Genomic DNA, 20421 nt, shown 5'->3' on the forward strand with positions numbered 1-20421 from the left:
TTTCTAAAAATAACGGAGTCTTCATTAATCCCATGCAAACGTACACCTATCTGGAATAACCCTGACATATTACAAAACAATAATATGATTAATTTCCCAGAATGGAGTTGTAAAGGAATTAAATACTTAGAACATATATTAGAGGGAACAGAATTTATTCCATTTGACAGACTAGTTACACAATATGGGATCAACAAGAAAAGATTTTTAGAATATCAACAAATTAAATCCATAGTAAAAAAGAAATTTAACCTCAGTCAAGTTGAATTACAAACACCACCAAGTGTGGTTCAATTTCTTACTCTTAAATCCCCCAAACTATTATCTAAAATATACAGAACACTTTCTAAAATAGATGAATCAATATCCCTTCCTATTGCAAAGTGGGAAGCAGATTTATCAGTCAGCTTAGACCAAAACGTCTGGTCTCAGATTTGCTTAAAAACCTTTAAATTGATTAAAAATCCCAATCTGCAATTAATACAATACAAAATACTGCATAGAGTGCACTATACAGGTCATCGAATGTTTAAGATGGGCTTTACATCCGCCAACAACTGCTCACACTGTCAAGGCAATACACCAGACAGTTACATCCACGCTCTTTGGTTCTGTCCACCAGTGCAGAAGTTTTGGCACGAGATATGTGAGGACTTATCAAAGTGTCTGAAATGTAAAATTCCAACCTCCCCTTTAGTATGCTTGTTGGGAAATTTGGATGATGTCACTACAGAAATTAATACAGTCCACATGGTTTTTATTGCCCTATGCATCGCCAAGAAAACGGTCCTCATGAACTGGAAAAATAAAAATAATCTTAATTCTAGCCAATATAGAAACTATCTAATAGATCACATTAGTCTCGATATAGCCTCTGCCACCACATTAGATCAATCCCTCTGGGCTCCTTTGATCGGCTCCATCACCTAGCGGGGGTGGGGGGTCGTGGTTTGGTCCCGCCTTGGCTATTGTGGTTGATGTGGAGGTTGGGATGGGCTTAGGGCACCTGGAGGACCCCTAGAGACGTTATCCCTGGAGGGCTTAACCCGGGGGTTGTGTTCATAACCTGATTAGTGGCTCTGGTCGCTCTCAGAGGTTGTTCTCCTCGTGGCCGCGTGCAGCGGGGCTGGAGGATGGTCTGTGCTGGCAGACGTAGGTTACTGGCCTGGTGGCCTGGCTGCCCCTGAGTGGATCCGGGGCGGGCGTGGGGGTTTGGGGTTCGGGGGTGGTCGCCTCCGTGCTGGCGCTCTGGCTGGGCCTTGGGGGCTTCGGTCCTCGTCGGTGTGTCGCCGAGGTTGTGGGCGGGTGGGTGCACGGGGGCTCAGCCCTGGCGCAGGGGGCCTCTTGTGCATCGGCCTAACCGGGGGGCTCTTGAACTGGCAGGGAGGTTGTTCCATCTTTGCAGGAGTCCACTCTGCAGGTGGGGGAGAGACATAGGAGAGGTGGAGAATAAACTTAACCTGGGTGTCTGTGTCTTGTGTAGTCTGGAAGATGATTGAATGTTGGGGTGGGTACAGTTTCCTCTGCGGTGGGGTGGGGTGGGCTGCCCCGGGTCCTGTGGGGCTTGGCGGTGCTGCTGCCGTAGGCCCCGGTCTGGATGGGCCTGGGCTCCCTTGCCTTGGTGGATACCAGAGGACGGGGGTGCATATTGGGGTCAGCGGGGGAGCTGGCCCTAGGGAGGGACACCCTCCCCTCCCTTCTTTTCCTCCCCATCCCCGGCTGCCTCCCTCTTCCCGCTCCACCACACCCACCCACACAGGTAGGGCTTTGGGGTGCGGGTGTGTCACCAGGGTGCAGGGGAGACATTCCCCCCCCTCTGTCCTCTTCTGGCCACCTGTGCCTCAATTTTATCTCACAACTTAGACATCCACATTACTTACACTCTCAAAACACACACATATATATATATATATATGTGTGTATATATATATATATATATATATATATATATATATATATATATATATATATATATGTATATATATATATATATATATATGTATATATGTGTATATATGTGTGTGTGTGTGTATATATATATATATATATATATATATATATATATATATATATATATATATATATATATATACATATATACACTGGCTGTAGCTCAGGTGGCAGAGCGGATCAGCCACTAACCAGAAGGTCAGTGGTTCAATCCCAGGCTGCTCCAGTCTGCATGCCAAATATCCTTGGGCAAGATACTAACCCCATGTTGCTCTCCGATGCATCCATCGGAGTGTGAATGTGTATGAATGTTAGATACTTAGCACTTAAGATTAGAAGTGCTTGTGTGAATGGGTGTGATTGGGTGAATGAATTAGCTGTATAAAGCGCTTTGAGTGCTCGGACAGAGTAGAAAAGCGCTATATAAGAACCAGTCCATATATATATATATATATAGGGCCTTGAGGGTGGGCACGTTAACGGTGTCCAGTAGACGGTCTGTGTATTCAAACCTACCTCTGGCGCCGGTGCCCACCTCTCAATTTTAAATCCATGTAGACATTGAGGGTTCTCGGGAGGGGCCGTGCTAACACCTGCTGCTCTCTGGCAGCAGCACCATGCTCTCCCTTGTTTTAAATACACTTTAGAGCAACACGCAGCAACACTACACTTGAGCGGGAGGAGGGAGGTATGGGGTCTTAACACACCCCCGTTCTCTGCTAGCCATCGGGGCGGGGGGGCTGGGAAGAGATGCTGGCTGTCTGATTGGCCTCCCTGCTGCCGCGGAGCCTGGGGCGGTCTGCTTGCCTCCACCCCGGAGGGAAGGGTAACATCTCTTGGGTCTGGGTGCCGTTTCCATCTCTGGGGGTGAGGATACCTGGACCCGGGGTATAGAGTATGTTTGGGGAGTGTGATTGTGTGTACATGTCCATTTACATGTCCGGGTTTATTCCTACGTTGGGTGAGTGCTGAGTGTTTGTATATGTGTGCATGAGGGTGGGAATGCATGTCTGTGTCTGTGTGTGCCTGTTTGTCTGTGTCTATATGTCAGGTCGGGTCTTAGACTCCACCTCTCTGGGAACTCCCAGGCCCTCCAAAGTGTGGAGGCCTATCTCCCCTCACCACACTCCCTGCCGGTGACTGATGCCCTCAGGGGTCGGTGCATTGTTGGTTCTTGGTGTCCGGGGCTGGGCGCTCAGGTCATGTGCCAGCTCACTCCCGGTGGCTACTTGGCGGGGCCTGGCGCCTGCTGCTCGGTCAGGCCTCTTCCGGGGCGCGGGGGGCCCTCGGGCCTCCGGCCTCTGTGCCTGCGGCTCGGTTCACTCTGGCACAGCTGGCTGCCGGCGGAGCCGGCGGGCACGCCGGTGCAGCCCCCTCTAGCTTCTGCCCGGTGGCTACTGGGTGACCCCTCGTCTGGGGATCCTCAGCCCTTCCCATGAAGGTGGCACGGATGCCCCTCAGGTGGTCCTCCTTGGGCTCTTGCACTCTGGGGCCTCTGGATGTCTGGGGCCTGGATCTCCTCCATGCCTGCTTCATGCCCTGGGGGACAGGGCTATGGCTCTCTACATCCTCTAGCAGACCATTACATGGGGAAACCATTTGAATACAAGCGCGCCGATCCACACAGGTGTGCACATGGGTGTTCACTGTTCGTAGACTTAAATCACACCTTTCTTGGCTGCTACTTCAAAGCACATTGTGCGCTGTCTGTGCTGCACAACAACATTCAATATTTAGTATTTACTGCTGTTTACACTTAGCTAGATTAATGCGATGGTGTTGTGTATAGTATGTTGCTTTGTTTTGGTTTTTTTGCTTGTTTTCTATTCTTTTTCTCTCAACAGGTGATCCCGGAGATATTTTTTCTTCCCCCCTTTCTCACTGTCCCTCTCCCCTTCTGTTTTTCTTTTCCTTCCTCTTTCTTTCTCCCTTTCCTATCCCTCACTCATGTCTGTCCCGTCTGTAACAACTGAAAATAAAATAAATAATAAAAACAAAGGTCGATCAAATGGACCAATACGGCAATGCCATGATGATCCATTTGGCAAAATAAATCCATTGGGTATCCTTGTTGGTCTTCAGACAACAATTCTGACGGCTAAAGAACCAAATGGGACAGGCGGAAGAAAAAAAAAAAAAAAAAAATGAACACTCACAGTCCAAGCCATTAAGGGTCAGATTTAGGGTCGACCAGACCTTTGTTTTAATTTGTTTTGTTTTGTTTTTGTTTTTAGTCAATAATTTATTAACAGCGTTATCTTTTCCATTGGTGCAATCTTTTAACTTCTTTTTTTAAATTTACCTATGTTGTGTCTATGTTTAGTAGTTAATATCCAGGTAACATCCTTAAACATATTAATCTACAGTCTTTTAACCTTTTATTTACATTACTTTTTGTTTTCGAGGTTGAGGACTCATGCAGAGAATATCTGCTTATTTAAAAAACAACAACTGGTTTATCACCTCTTTAAAAGATCTTTGTATAAAAGATGGATGTATGAGAACATTTACAGTTATTTATCTAAATATCCAGTTTGAGGACTCAGTGAAGAATTGAAGAACAGAGTCAAGGCTTTGGCGCTTCCTTTGGGCTTCGGGCTTACTTGTTGTTCCTACAGTATTTAAAAATAGGATGGGAGGCAGAGCCTTCAGCTTTCAGGCTACTTTTAGAACCAGCTTCCAATTTGAATTCAGGAGGCAGACACCCTTTCTACTTTTAAGATTGGGCTTAAAACTACTGATAAAGCATATTGTTAGGACTGGTGACCCTTAATCCTCCCTTAGTTATGCTGCAATAGGTGGAGACTTCTGTTTTCTTTGTAACATCAAGAACTTGAATTGAATTTAATTAAAAATTCATAACAGCATTTATCACAGCCACATCAGGCACAATGTAAGCTGTGCTCTTTCAGCATTCATTTTGAAGTAAATTACCTGCTGCAAACTTTAGAAAACTGTTTTTGTATGACTCATTTAAATACTTACCTCCCAAAATGTTGCACTCTGTAATGGAAACTCCAACCAGAAGCACTATAACTCCTTCCCATTTTCACCCAAACACACCCACAAAGAAAAAAGGTTTCTTTTTCATACTAAGGTGCAATGGTGACAGTGAGGTTAAAATAAGTAAGGCGTTGTGAAGAAATCGTGATCCCATTCTTGGAAGCACAAAGAAGAGGTGGAAGAACCTAACCTGGATGACTTTTGAGAAGATTAGTCTTTCCCTTTAAAAGTTGCAGGGGATACATATTCCTTCATACTTTGTGTTTCAGTATTCATAGTTTACACTGAGTGTGCACATGTTTATTGACATCAGAGCAGTAGCGGTTTTAGATACGGGTGACACGGGCGGTTGCCCGGGACGGCATCATGGTGGGGGCGGCATCACGGCTCGTTCTCATGCTGCCCCGACATCATGCCAGCACATATTGGGAATGGCATTGGTTTTCTATCGCCCATTTGCTGGGAGTAAGGGCGCCCTCCGTTTGCGAGGTGCGCCTGCTGCTTGGCACAGGGAGGAGAGGGCGGGGCGGCGGGGGATGCTCTGGCTGGCTGGAGCAGCAAAAATGACCAACTCGCAAAATAAAACAAATTACAAAAAAAAAACAACAAACACGAAAACACCAGACATCATGATACAGACTTGCACCGATGTTTTTTCAAAATTCTATACGCGAAAAGTGAGCGCGAGAGCGCTCGGTGCGCCAGCTTGCTGCTGAAGTCAAAGTAAACTTTATTGTCATCTCCGCTACATACAGTCCAGTATATAGAGAGACGAGACGACGAGGCTCCAGTTACAGCAGTGCAAGTAAACAAACAATATATATAAGAAGAGTAAGAAAATAAATATACACTTTAGGACTAGGGGTAAAGGGATCAATAACAATTGAAAATGTATATTTTATATTTTGTTGATCTAAAGTCTCACACAACCCGTTTTTAAACTCTAAAAAAAGAGAAAAGAAGAGGAGGAGCGTAGCGACTTCCACAGTCGCTAGAGGCCGGGGACTGAGCCTGCCTATTTGCCTGTCAACTTTACGCAATAATGCCAGAGGTGGACTTGCTTGCTTGTTTATTAAAGTGCTTGGAAAGTTTACAGAGCAATGTGATCGGCTCGCGATTCAAACTCTTAAAACATCACAGGCTCTAATGCAACAAGGGGAAACTCGTTCTGCTGCGGTCAACAAAAACTACGGCTACCCAGCCCTGCTCTGTCAAAATCAAACCAGTGAAAGACAGACTGACAACGCCCTCTTAATGTCGCTGCTAGCACCCACGTGACTCCCATTACACATCACCATAGCAACCAAACAAATGAAAACGCAGTGATCCTTAAAATTCAATACATTTAATTATGACTCCTACAAGGAGAAACGAGCAAAAGATACAGGTAAGCAGATGTGTCATTGGATAATGGCAGGTCATGTATCCTAAAACATTAAGAATCAGAATACTTTCTTAATCCCTAAGGAAATTATGTGGGTTACAGTTCCTCCAAGAAGAAATGGTAAAAATAGTAACAGTAACAGACTAAACTCCAAACAATATATACAATAATATAATATTAATTAGTCAGTGTCAATTGTTGATTTGTCCTGTTCTCATTGTATGACGAATTATGATGTCTGTTTAGTAGCCGTTTGCATACAACATTTGCATACAATGCATACTCTGTCTCTCTCTTCATGTGTGTGTTGTGTGTGTGTGTGTGTGTGGGGGGGGGGGGGGGGCGCCAGAGGGGGTGTTTGCCCAGGGCGCCAAACAGGCTAGGACCGCCACTGGCTGTACTTCACAGCAAAAGATGCAAACTCAGCAGCCTGCAACAGGTGCTTTAAGGTGATACTGTGATACTGTCAAAGGAGGTAACACCTCAAATCCGATGAAACACCTGGCGACGCATAGCGTTTTTTTTAAAAGCCGAGAAATGCACCGTATTTGATAGCTTGCTGCAAGACCTCACACAGAGCACATCTACTGCGGGTGGGTTGCCTGTTATCGGACCCGGAGTTAGCAACATCCCCCAAAAACCCAAAGAGGAGAGTCCTGGCCCCTAGCCCTGCCAGTGTAGCAGAAATGATGAGGATGATAATGGCAGCAGCAGCCGTTCTTCTCTGCGTGAGTAGCTTAATGTTGAACTAGCAAACACCGTTGTAGTTACATGCGGCTGTCTTCTTGTTTGATGGCAGATACTCCCTTCACCCTGGCCAAAAAGGCTAAAATGACCAAAGAAAAAGTGGAAAACAGTTAAACATGAGAGGTTTTTGGACAAAGTTTGTTTTTTCCATTGTTTAAGCACTGCTTCCTGCCAAGAGTGATGCCATATATACCCTATAGCTGCAGAAAAGGCTAACATTGTTATCTTTTTACAAAAAAACAGCTGAACATGAGAGGTTTTTGGACAAAGTTTGTGTTCTCCATTCTTTAAGCACCGGTTTGAGCACCGTTTAAGCACCGGCACCGTTTCAAAAGTACCGGTTTGGCACCAGTATTGGATAAAACCTAAACGATACCCATCCCTACTATTCAGAGAAAATATTACGCGTTTCTTATTGAGGTGAAAAGGAACAGTTTGTCCCGTAATTCAGCTACAATGAAAAAAACACAAAGCTGGAGTTATTCTGTGTCTTTGCTGCACAGCTGCCTCTTCTTCTCTCATTCTCCCCCTCCCTCTCCTGTTTCTACTTCAATCATGAAACTGATCAATGATCAGCTGATCAGCTCTCTTGTTTGTTTATCGCCCACTTTGCGCCAGAAAGAGGAAACCAGCCGATGTTGCGTTAAACAACAGCAGCACGTTTAAGCTTGATCAGCTGTTGTTAGAATTTATTTAATATTAATTTCTAGTATCAGCTGATGTTTGCTGGAGCCACAGCTGCAAAAAAGCTGCTGGTCATGATGTCGGTTTGGATATGTGGTGAGAGGGAAACATGAAGATGAAACCAGGAGATGTCCTTACTGAATCATCAGAGCTGAGCAGGTGATGGAGAAACAGGTTTATCTTTTAGGTGACAATAAATGAGTTGAAGGGAACTTATGAACTGTTTCTGAGAGACAAATAACCCCAGGATCCTTTTTTAGGTAGCTGACAGCTGGTAACTGTGCAGGTGCGGATCTAGCAAGGTTTTGCCAGGGGGGCCAGGTAGAGCATTAACAGGGAGAGGTGGACACAAAGAAATACTTTTCTTTCTTATTCTCATTTAAAATATCTAGCTTTTAAAAAATAATTATCTGAATCTTACAACAAATGATTGATCGATTGATGCATATATACCATCAAAACAGTGTACATCACTGTCACAACAGCAATTGTTTTCATTCAAAGGCTTTATGATTTTTCCTATAATGGCGGGCTGGTCTCTAGTCAAAATGCCCGGGCCAATTTTTTGTCCCAGTCCAGCCCTGTATGCAGCTCATCTGCAGTCTGGTGTTACCTACATCTTCCTATTCAGAAGGCAGAATTTCAGAGTTCTGAGTACAATCGAAAGCACCACGACTGCAGTTTTTGTGTTGGATGTAAAAGGCGCACATGACACTGTGACGTAGGCTAGAATCATGGCAGCAGTCAATGACGGTCCAGGCGTGGGATTTCTCTCGTGGAAATATGCACATTATCTTTTCCTTTCTATTGGTAGGTGGCACAGTGCACTTGTGGCAAGTAAGCAAGCTAGAAGACTGGCAAAGTTATGGAAGCAACACATTAACAAGAGAATTCTGAGTAAACCCAAAGTTACTTTCCCTAGTAACTAGTTACTTTGAAAGTAACGAGTAACTTGAAGTAACTGAGTTACTTTTAATAGAAGTAACTAGTAATGTAACTAAGTTTCTATTTTAAAGTAACTTACTCAACACTGTTCCTGATATGGGTGAGTGTATAGTGGGTGGTGCTGCAGCTGTGGCTGCAGAACTGGGTGGTGGCGCTGCATATGGCGGTGGATTAGTATGTGGATTAGTACACGTATTGCGAGCACCGCACGGTGTCTCATCCTCTGGTTTTACTAAACTGGCGGTTAAGTTCTGTTTTTTTATCTTTTTCCTCTTGTTCTGTCTTTTTGTTTTCCTCTCGCCTATCTACTTCTTCTTTCCAGGCCTGGAAATATTGTGATTCTTCTTGATTTCTTTTTTAAGTTTTTTGTTTCTGCTATTTCTTTCAAAAGAGCTTCCTTCAGCTGTGTTAGTGCTGAGGGGCTGCATTCCCCCTCCCAAGTGGGTTTGTTTTCTGAGGATTTCTCCATCTACAAGCACTGATTTGTCCGGCGCCTGGGCATTACTTTTCTAGCCACTGCTCGTCAGCAGTGAGTTTTGTGGGCTGATTCCCCATTATCACAGAACTGCAAAGCTTTCTCTGGTATTAGACTCAGGGGTTTTATGAGGCGGAACTCAACCTTTTCCCCTTTGTCACCAGTACATGGGCCTTTGCAGGATACACAAAGAAAAAAATAAAACAATGGAAGTAGTTCAGCAGCGTATTGTGCTGTAAAATCAACTTACTTCCAAAACACATACACATTCACACATAGACATTTGCGCGCTTTTATAATTTGTCACGAAGTACTTTCGGCTACTTCTGAAACCCAGCCTAAATTTAGTTCCTTTCGGCAAACTCAATCTATTTCACGTGTTTCACGAAGTAATTGCGGCTACTTCTAACCTCTTTTGCGCATTTCTCTAAACCCTTCCGGCGGTTTAAGACCAAACAGTGTTTTCTCACCCTCAGTCATCTTTTGCTGGTTGTCCAGGTCCTCTGGCTGGATCCCAGTGTCGTGGACCAAGACCGACCTGGATGCGAATTAACGTCCAGGACTTTCACCTCTACCTGGAGAGGGCTGTCGACAGACTTCGGTGCTGGCTTCCCACAATGCCAGGATACAGCAGTCAGACCTTGGATTGGAGTCACAGAAACGTGTCTGTTGTTTCCATCGCTAAGCTCGAAGGACCAATTTAAATGACAGGGGATTTCTTAAAATCACCCCGCAATTCTTCAGCTGAGACACTTGAGTTAGAAAACACAAACACTGCAGTTTTCTTTACTCGCGAGGACAAGTGACAGAGCGCTCCTACACGTAAGAGACACTCACGGACTTGTGCTCTGTCACCGTCTGCTTTCTTTATTTATACAACAGGAATTAATACATTCGTTCAGTGACATGAGCATGAGCATGTGCATATGTGATTGTGTGTGTGTTTTGTTTTATTTACATTAAAGCATTCTTTGACTATCATGAGTTACATAGACCACAATATTGCCTACTGTAGCCATACAGTTTAGTCTGTGCTTAATGCCTTTAATGAACATGAACGTATTTATTTTCACATCTGTCATCTAAAACTATGAATTAATTGGATAACCTCAGGAACACTTCATGTACACATCTTATTAACATGTAGCAAAGATGAGGACATGAAGATGTGTGCAGGCGATTTGGTGGTTTTGGAGGTTAACCACTGCATGCTATCAGCTTCTTGTTCACTAGGCTGTTTGTGTGCCCGTGGTGTCACAGAAACATATTCCTCATCACATGTCTGTTGATTCTAAACTGCTACTTTGTAGAGCACTTGGCTTATATCTATTATGTAACTGTGCAGGAGAAAGAGCAAAATCAGTGGGCATTATTATTGGTTGCCAAAGGTTATTTTGTCTTTTAAAGTCAATTTCTCATGGAATTACTAAAAGAGACTTTAGTCTGTGGCTTACATGTTATGTTATTAAGTAAGTGAACACTATAACAAAGACTGATACAGTTTAAATGTCTGAACTCTGAATTAGTGTGGTCTTCATTTCTGCTTGTTGGATTGGAGTTAAAGTCATGAGAAAAACATGGTCAGGGCTCTGTAATTTAAGTAAACAGTGGCAGGGGAACTTCTGCAGACACAGGTAGGGCCCCAGCTGAAATGTGCTGATTTTAGCAATAATAGGCTGCTATTCTGTAACTGTGTAGTAAATTTTGGCCTAAATCAGAGGCTTGATGCAATCCTTCAGCAGTATTGCCATGGCAACATTTCTGCATAACCTGTTTCTGAGAAATATGTGTCATTCAGTAGTTAAACACAGAAACTGTGTATGTGTTAGCATGGATTTACTTTATTTACAATACAAACATAAGCGTAGATATTATGAGACCAATAAAAAGACTGTTTTGAAAGCAGTAGTCTTTTTGTTGGTCTTAATTTGTCATTAGAAAAGATTAATCAAGGAGGATATGTAGACTAAAGTAGATGTCAGTACATAGAATACCATCACTGTGCATTAGATTTACGGGTACTTCACTCTATAGGCTAATGCCAATTCATAAGAAAAAACACATAGTTATCAAAAGTTTCTGGTTCTTTTTCATTGGCGTCTGACAGCACACAGCTTCTGAGGTGAAGGAGAGAGTGTGAAGCCCACAACTGGTGTCAGGTCCAGTTCATCCTCTGAAACTCCAGGAGGGGGCGTGAATCGAAAGTGCTGAAGGAGAGACGTGAAGAACAGGAAGATCTCCATTCTGGCCAGACCTTCTCCGAGACACACCCTGCGCCCTGCAAGGACAGAGGTGAAAATGGTCTTAGGTATATGCAAGCATAAAATATTTGTTTATTTTTTTTATTTTTTTTAATGGCACCTGCAGAAAATGGCATGAAGGCATCTCTCCTGACAAATTTACCCTCCTGATCAAGGAAATGAGAAGGGTTAAAAGTAAACGGGTTCTCCCATTCACTCTCATCATATAGGACTGAAGTGAGAAGGGGAAATACAGTAGTTCCCTGTAGCAGAAGAAAAGCATAATGTTCAAAATGTAAGTTAATATATAATAAAGAAATAAAAAATAATTTGTGTTCATTGGAATAAATGTTAGCAGCAAACCTCTTTGATAAAATATCCATGAAGGGAAACATCTCTGCTGGTTCTGTGAGGAATAGCCATGGGAACAATGTTGCTGAGTCTTTGTGACTCATAGATAACAGCGTCAGTGTACGGCAGGTTCTTTCTGTCGTCGACACAAACTTGACGATTTCCAACCACCCTGGTCAGCTCTCCCAGAACTTGGTCTGCATGTAAATGAAATATAAATCAAATTTGACAACATGTAAAAAAAAATTGAGCTCATGTAAATTGAAACAAGCCTGGCGAGGAATTTCTGCACCTTGGATATGAGGGTACTTGGCCATGTACAGCAGACACCACTGAAGTGTATTTCCTGTGGTATCGGTTCCAGCTGCAAACAGATTTATCACACTGTAGAGCAGGTTATCATCATGATAGTGTGAATCCTTGATTCCAGACTCCTAGCACGACATATGGAGCAGAGTAAATGCCGTTAATGAACAACATTAACAGTATAGGAGTGGAGTGACCGCTGATACCTCACCTCCAGTTTTTGCCTGTGAATCAGAAACGCATCAACAAAGCATCTGCACATCTCAGGGTTGAAAGTCTCTTTAAGGTTTCCTATGATCCTTTTCATGTCCGCCTTGTTGTCTTCAACATTTTTCATCAAATCCCTCCAGTCTTTAAGAAAAGGACCCAGCCACGGAACTAGGTTGTATATCTGTTAGAGTGACCAAAACAAATAAATTATAGCCAGAAAAACTATGAAAATCATGAGCCTCAGTTAAGCCTCATTTACATACCTCATTTAAATCTTACAATTTCTAATTTCAGAAGAAATGTATATCTGTGCTGATTTTCCATGTCAGCATGAATTTATATAAGTACCAGGAGGGAAGCTGATCCCGTCAGACGGATGGACTCATTGTCTCTTTCCACCATAGCTTGGAAGACAGGATCTTTGTATTCAAACCTCTTTCCAAACATTATAGTTGATATAATGTTTGAAGCAGCATAAAGTAGTGTCTGCCTGTTGTTGAAGGCTTTCCCTGTAATAAAAAATAGTTATAAATAGTAATTAGATATAAAATATATAATGAACTGCCACACATTATAAATACCTCAGTTTAGGCTCACTTTGAGATAATGTAGCATTAATTTCATACTGGCTGTTCTGATTCAGTGTTAAGGTTACTTTTAAAAAAAAAAAAACTGAAGTAGGATTGTTGTGAAGTGTTAGACATCATAAGCCAAAAATGTAAATGTATTGTTAGTTGAACAAGATAATGTTAATATCCACTCACTGACCATTTTATTGGGCACACCTGTACAACTGCTTGTCAACACAACAATCTCACTGTCATTTAAGCATGTAGACATGGTGAAGAAGACCTGCTGAGGTTCAAAATGAGCATCAGAATGAGGATGAAGGATGATGTTTTTACTCTGATTTTCCAGCAAAACTTACTCAAGGGTTTACAAGAAATTGTCAAAAAAAGAGAAAATCCAGCAAACAACAGTTCTCAAACTGTTAAGAGGTGGGCAATGGTAACTCACAAAGCCATGTGTTGCAAACAAGGTATGCAGAAGAGCATCTCTGAATGCACAACATGTTAACCATAGAAGCAGATGGGATAACAGCGAGAGATGGGCACACAAGGTGTCACTCCTGTCAGATAAGAACAGGAAACTAAGGCTACAGATTGCACAGACACACCGAAATTGAGCAAGAGAAGACTGGAAAAATGTTGCCCGGGCAAATGAGTGTGGATTTGTGTCGTGACCTTTGGATGGTATGGTCGGAATTTGGTGTAAACTGCATGAAAGCATGGATCCATCATGCTGGTGGTTTGTGTAGTGGCATATTTTTATTGCACACTTTGGGACCACTAGTACCAATTTTTTTTTTTAATTGCTAAATCGGCTCTAACCCAGTACGAGCATAGTGTACCTAATGAAATGGCCGTAAGTATATTTATATTGCTCTCTGCTAAGGTTACTAAGTATTTTGTTTATTGAGTCATTTGTTTAACCTATGTGATTGTGTTTGAACTTGTCAAATTGTTCAGTAGAGCTCATGTTACCTTCATGCTGCTCGAATTCTTGGATCAGATAGTGACATTCCTCAATGATTTTTCCCTCACTAATCCTCTTGCCCATTCCAAAATCTTTCAGGGTACTTAAAGCAAAGCGCCTCATTTCCTTCCACGAGTCACCATTGGAAAATAGTATTCCTGGAAGCAGATAAAACTGACTTTTTAACAAGAAGAAAATGAGAAAATAAATAAAGTCACTAACTCAAAGAGGATTTTCTTACCATGTCCTTTGTTAAAGTCATAGAAGATGGGCGTGACTTCTCTGTTTCCAAACTCTTCAGCATGGTTTACTAGAGCCTCTTTGACTGCCCTTTAACCTGCTATGACTATGACCTTCTTTAGTCCAAAGTAGACTGTAAACACTGGTCCATATGTTTTAGAAAGCTGAACAGAAATCATGTGCACATAGGTGAGACTCATAATCCGAAACAAGAATGACAAAATCAACAAAGTCACAAAACTGTAAACAAAGAGTTTCTCACATCAAAGAGAGATTTGTCGAGCCTCTTGAGATCGACCTGCAGCAGGTTGCCGAGCAGAAGAAAAGGTCTGGGTCCTGGAGGCTCTCTCCTTTCTTTAGAGCTGAAGCTGGATAAAAGAATCTGAATGATCAACAGGCCAATGATGACCCCCAAAAGCAAAACGGAAGTGGAGGACTTAAAAAGCTCTTCAAACATGATCCTGGAAGCTTCCTTTTCTGCTTTTCAGAAACAAACACTTTCACAAGTGTTCTAACACTGAGTGTAAAGCACTCCCCACTGAAACGCCTGGCAGCAAGTCGGCATGTCAGAACAAGAATTTCCTGTTTTGCAAATTTTGCCCCACACTAACGCAGGTGACGTTACAGACTAGACCAGGGGTCGGCAACCTGCGGCTCCGGAGCCGCATGCGGCTCTTTAGTCCTTATAGTGCGGCTCCACGTGGTTTGGGAAAATAAATTAGAAGTATTTAGCTGAAGTGTATTTTATTTATGTTAGTTCTTTTTTAACTTGTAGTTCTAAATTGGAAGATTATTGTGATATTGAAATATAAAAATAAAATTATATACTATTATTTTTTCCTCGCTCAAAATAAGCGTCACACTCGCGGAAGCCGGTGTACCCACCAAAATGCCATGCATTTATCGAGACTTTCAACTCCAGGTAGGCCAACATTATGTCAGCAGCTGTTCTCCAACATGAACTGTGTTAAAAACAAAAACCGCTCACGCCTCACAGATGACAGCTTACAGTCCTGTGTAAAGATGAAAGTGACTTCGTTCTGCAGACGCTGTGCACAGAGGTTCAGGAGCAGAAGTCCCATTGTAAACACATCACAGCAGACCCGATGATGTTTCCATGAACATTTTTCAGCATCTCTTTATTGAACACTTTACACACACAGTTGCTGTACGTATACAGCCGGCTGTAGCTTTGCAGCTCACAGCCCGACACACACCAACACAACAGCATAGATAGCACAGACGTTAAGGCGGCGAGGCGTGATTGTGGGTGCCGCTCAGCTGCGTTGGCCTCTCCTGCAGCGGCGCTGCAGACCACGCCCCGCCTCACACATAAAATACATATTTGGGCAGAATTTTGCAAATATCTATTTTTCATCTTTTAGCAGCATAGTGCTTTTTTTCCAATTATTTTTTAAAAGTCAGGTCAAGGCTCCACAAGCCCAAAGGCGATATAAGGGTGGCGACTCACAACAGTTGTTGTTTGCTACATGGATCATTTTTATTTCAGCTGGGTGTCTTTCCTTTGGTTATATTTCTTTAAGAGTTCAAAATGTGTTAATTACATAATTAACACAATTACATAAAATGTAATTTTCTCTGTAGCACTTCATGGATTTCATAAGCAACACACCTTCGTTGTTCACACAAAGCATAAAGGTAAAAAACAATATATACAGTGTTATCTTCATTTTAGATGTCAAAAAGTATTTGCGGCTCCCAGTGTTTTCTTTTGCGTCGAAACCGGGTCCAAATGGCTCTTTGGGTGTTAAAGGTTGCAGACCCCTGGACTAGACCAAACTCACCAGTCACGCTGTGAGTTATTATCAATCCATAGATCGCAAGGAAATTAATGGCACTCTTATTTGGATAAGCAAATATTCTACCCTGTTTAACACAGCATCTACAAATAAATAGCTGATAGAAGAAAAACTGTTCTAAAAATAGAATGATTTGGGGGTTTTTAACCATTTATTTAACAAAATTGCAAATAGAGAAGAAGAAAAACGTAAATGTTTTAAACCTGTTCAAAAAAAGTATAGGGTACCAAACTGTAAGTTAAATAGGTGTAAATTTTCTCCAGCGGTATTATCAAGCAAATATTTCAATGGCAATAGGTAAAATGTGCGTGTGTGTGTGTGTGTGCATGTTCCTGTCTAGCTATCTTTGTGAGGACCAAAATCTGCATTCTACTATACTTGTGAGGAACAACAGTCACTTGTGAGGACACACTCACCGGTCCTCAAAAGATTGAAGGCCTTTTTGTTTCTCAAAAAGGCTAAGGAAACTATTATGTAAATGAAGATCCTCACTAAGACAGCTGAACGGGCTTGCGTGTGTGTGTTATCTTATGTGATGTGTTTTCAACATTTGTCCAAGATAAATTCCGAGACAGTAAGGGTAATCTAAAAAAAAAAATGGAATGCACTTGTTTTGTCTGGATGTACTCATTTTAATGATTCATAGATTCAAAAGGGCGACAGGAAAGAAAACAACACAAAGAACACTCACAAGTGCTATAATTGTATACCATGTCCCTTTTCAACATCAGAAATTTGATCTCTGCCTTTTCTTTATTTCAGCAGAGAATAAAAACTGGCTGGGCTGAACGGTGTCGTGAGGAATTTTAATACCAGAAGTTTCACTTTATTTATTTATTTCAAGAGAAAATTTAACCCCAACTTGACGTTTGTCTGGAATGATCTGCAAATGTAAAAGACGCATTTGTAAGTTTAGCTAAATCGATTTTTTATTGATTTGGCAATTTCATTTTGGCATAATATCAGATATTTTATCTGATATTTTATACATTAAATTCTAGTTTGATGCCAAGAATTTGTAATTTTATTTTCCTGAAACATAGTTATTAATAGCCATTTACAAAATCATAATTCAAATCTTTAATACTTTAATCATTTATGTGAATGTGTTTGGAATTTTTTCTTAACAATATTATTCTTAAATACCCAAAGTGATGAAAATGAAAGGCCATTAGAAGAGTTACTTTGTCCAAATGTATTTGCAGTATTCAAATAACATGATAGAGCTCTTTTTTATAAATATTAAACCCAGAACAATATAAAATTATTCCATAACAATTCAATTCAATTCAATTCAATTCAATTTTATTTATATAGCGCCAAATCACAACAAAAGTCGCCTCAAGGCGCTTCATAGATACAGAGAAAAACCCAACAATCATATGACCCCCTATGAGCAAGCACTTTGGCGACAGTGGGAAGGAAAAACTCCCTTTTAACAGGAAGAAACCTCCGGCAGAACCAGGCTCAGGGAGGGGCGGCCATCTGCTGCGACCGGTTGGGGTGAGAGAAGGAAGACAGGATAAAAGACATGCTGTGGAAGAGAGACAGAGGTTAATAACAGATATGATTCAACACAGAGAGGTCTGTTAATACATAGTGAGCGAGAAAGGTGACTGGAAAGGAAAAACTCAATGCATCATGGGAATCCCCCGGCAGCCTACATCTATTGCAGCATAACTAAGGGAGGATTCAGGGTCACCTGGTCCAGCCCTAACTATATGCTTTAGCAAAAAGGAAAGTTTTAAGCCTAATCTTAAAAGTAGAGATAGTGTCTGTCTCCCGAATCCAAACTGGAAGCTGGTTCCACAGAAGAGGGGCCTGAAAATTGAAGGCTTAACAGTCCATGGAAATAGAAAATATAGTACAATATGTATAGTACAACAACTCCAGGAACTCACTCTGCAGGTGGGGGAGATATAGGAGAGGTGGAGGAAGAACTCAGCCTGGGTGTCTATTGTCTTGTGTAGTCTGGAAGATGAGTGGATAACGGGGTGGGTGCAGTTTTCTCTGTGGTGGGGTCGGGTGGGCTGTTCCGGGCTCTGTGGGGCCAGGCGGCACTGCTGAACTGGGCCCCGGTCCGGATGGGCCTGGACCCCCTTGCCTTGGTGGGTTGCAGAGTATGGGGGTGCCTACTGGGGTCAGCGAGGGAGCTGGCCCCAGGGAGGGGCCACTTGCCCCTCCCTTCCTTCCCTCCCCATCTCCAGCTGCCTCCCTGAAGGAGGAGTTGGCCGTCCGATTGGGGTCTGGAATGTGGGGCCTCCCTGCTGCTGCGGAGTCGGGGCGGTCTGCTTCTCTCCACCCCAGGGAGGAGGCTAACACTTCCTGGGTTTGGGTGCAGTTTCCCCCTCCAGGTGCAAGGGTACCTAGACCTGGGGTATACAGTATGCTTGGGGAGTGTGATTGTGCAGTGTCTATTTATGTCTGTCTCCACGTTGGGTGAGTGCTGAGTAATTACATATGAGAACACGAGGGTGGGAATGGATGTCTGTATCTGTGTGTGCCTGTTTGTCTGTGTCTATATGTCAGGTTGGGTATCAGACGCCACCTCTCTAGGGATATCTCAGGCCCTCCAAGGTATGGAGGCCTATCTCCCACACCACTCCCCCTGCCAGTGGCAGGCACCCTCAGACATTGGTGCATTGCTCGGGCCCCTTCGGGGGTGGGGTGCCCTCGGCCTCTTGGCCTGGGGCTCGGTCACTCTGGCACAGCTGGCTGCTGGCGGAGCTCACGGGCACGTCACTGCAAACCCCCTGGCTTCTGCTCCGCGGCTGCTGAGTGATCCCTCATCTGGGACTCTCATCAGCTCTTTCCGGGATAGTGGCGCGGCTGTCCCTCCGTTGATCTTCCTTGGTCTCTTGTGTTCTGAGGGCCTCTGGATGTCTGGAGCCTGGATCTCCTCCATACCTGCTTCATGCCCTGGAGGACGGGGCTATGGCTCCTCACACCCTCTAGCACAGTGGTTCCCAAACCTTTTTTGCTGGGCCCCCCTTGTTTTACAAGAAAAATGTTTGCGCGCCCCCCCCCCTTGCGCGCGCGCACGCGCACGCACGAACACACAAACACATCCTCCAACCACACACACCCATATTTTGCTCCATTGTGGTTGATTTCACACCTCAAACATTTAGTAAACAATTAAGCAAATACAAGTAATCTGCAATAAATTACAGGTAGTAAAAAAATAAACTACTAAGTCTTTTACACTACGTCCACACCTACACGGGTATTTTTGAAAACGCAGCTGTTTCATCCACACGTAAACGGCGTTTCGAATCCCTCTGCAAAATGGGTTCAAAAACATAAATAACTGTAGGATGCTGTTTGTCCGTGATTTGAACCGGGGGAACAAATCGTGGCAGGATCAGCCTGATGTTATTTGTATCCCGCTGTAACTTTACTGTATAAAGAGCTAACATCTCCAAAATGTCAGGAGTAGTTAGTCATTACAACAAGTGTTGGTGAACTACAAATCAAGAATGTGGGATACTGTTTGTCGGTGATTTAAACAGCCCAGCGCTGCTCCCAACAAAGGGAAAACCAATCCTGCAGGGAGACCTACCTTGGCACTTGTGCAGGTGAAACCAAAGGGAAGATTTGCTTCACCATATTTTCTAGTCTTTGGCTTAGAATGAAGTTGGTTTGGAAACATATTCAGCTATGCTTCATCTCCTGCTTTGCGTTTGTGTGGGCGCCCGTGCTAGCAGTGTCCAAGCGTTTTGGGTTTTTTTTTTTCCCTTTTCATGCCGCGCCCCCCCTGCAATGGCTCTGCGCCCCCCCTAGGGGGCGGGCCCCACACTTTGGGAACGTCTGCTCTAGCAGATCTAGCAGAAGGAAACTTTTAAATACAAGCACGCTCATGCTCACAGGTGTACACACGGGTGCTCACATACACAAACTACACCCTTTTTGGCGCCTACCTCAAAGCACACTGTGCGCTGTCGATATTACGTGCTGCACAATAATATTCAATATTTAGTATTTACTGTTATATTCACATAGATCATCGCGATGATGTTGTTTATTATATTGTGCTGGTTTTTTGCTTGTTTTCTCTTTTTTCTTTCTCAACAGGTGATCCAGGTGATTGATATATGTATTTTTTGTTTGCTTATTTTGTTGGTTTTTGTTTTTTGCCCTTTATCCCCGTCCCTCTTCCCCGCTGTTTTTCTTTCCCTCTTTCTTTCTCCCCTTTCTTTTCCCCAGTCAAATCTGTCCCGTATTTAGCAAGTGAAAATAAAATAAAATAAACAATAAAAGCAAAGGTGAATCAAATAGACCAATAGGGCAAGGCAGGGATGGTCCATTTGGTAAAGTAAATCTGTTGGGCATCTTTCTTTGCCTTTAGACAATAATTCTGATGGCAAAAGAACCAAACCGGAGAGGCGGGGGAAAAAAGAGAGCGAGATTTTATTGTCAAGTAGTGAAACTGCAGCAGTTAACCTGTTCGATAAAGTTTCCCTGGAAACTCAAATCTTGGCTGGTTTAATAAGGAAAGAGAGCTAGCCAGCCACTGTGCTCATTACAGAC

The 20421-nt window shown here is 43.0% G+C and overlaps 1 pseudogene across 1 annotated transcript; it reads right to left on the reverse strand.

Annotated features, from left to right (window-relative positions):
- Positions 1-11045: 11045 nt before the first annotated feature.
- Positions 11046-14893, reverse strand: LOC146520043 (cytochrome P450 2K1-like; annotated as a pseudogene). Its single transcript, XR_014873574.1, has 9 exons — positions 14334-14893; positions 14073-14235; positions 13840-13989; positions 12644-12804; positions 12297-12476; positions 12072-12213; positions 11792-11976; positions 11550-11691; positions 11046-11466 (listed from the first exon to the last, which is right to left on the reverse strand). The product of XR_014873574.1 is annotated as a cytochrome P450 2K1-like (transcript).
- Positions 14894-20421: the final 5528 nt, after the last annotated feature.

The sequence above is a fragment of the Neolamprologus multifasciatus genome, chromosome 4 (genome assembly GCF_963576455.1).
Source record: "Neolamprologus multifasciatus chromosome 4, fNeoMul1.2, whole genome shotgun sequence".
Lineage (NCBI taxonomy): Eukaryota > Metazoa > Chordata > Actinopteri > Cichliformes > Cichlidae > Neolamprologus > Neolamprologus multifasciatus.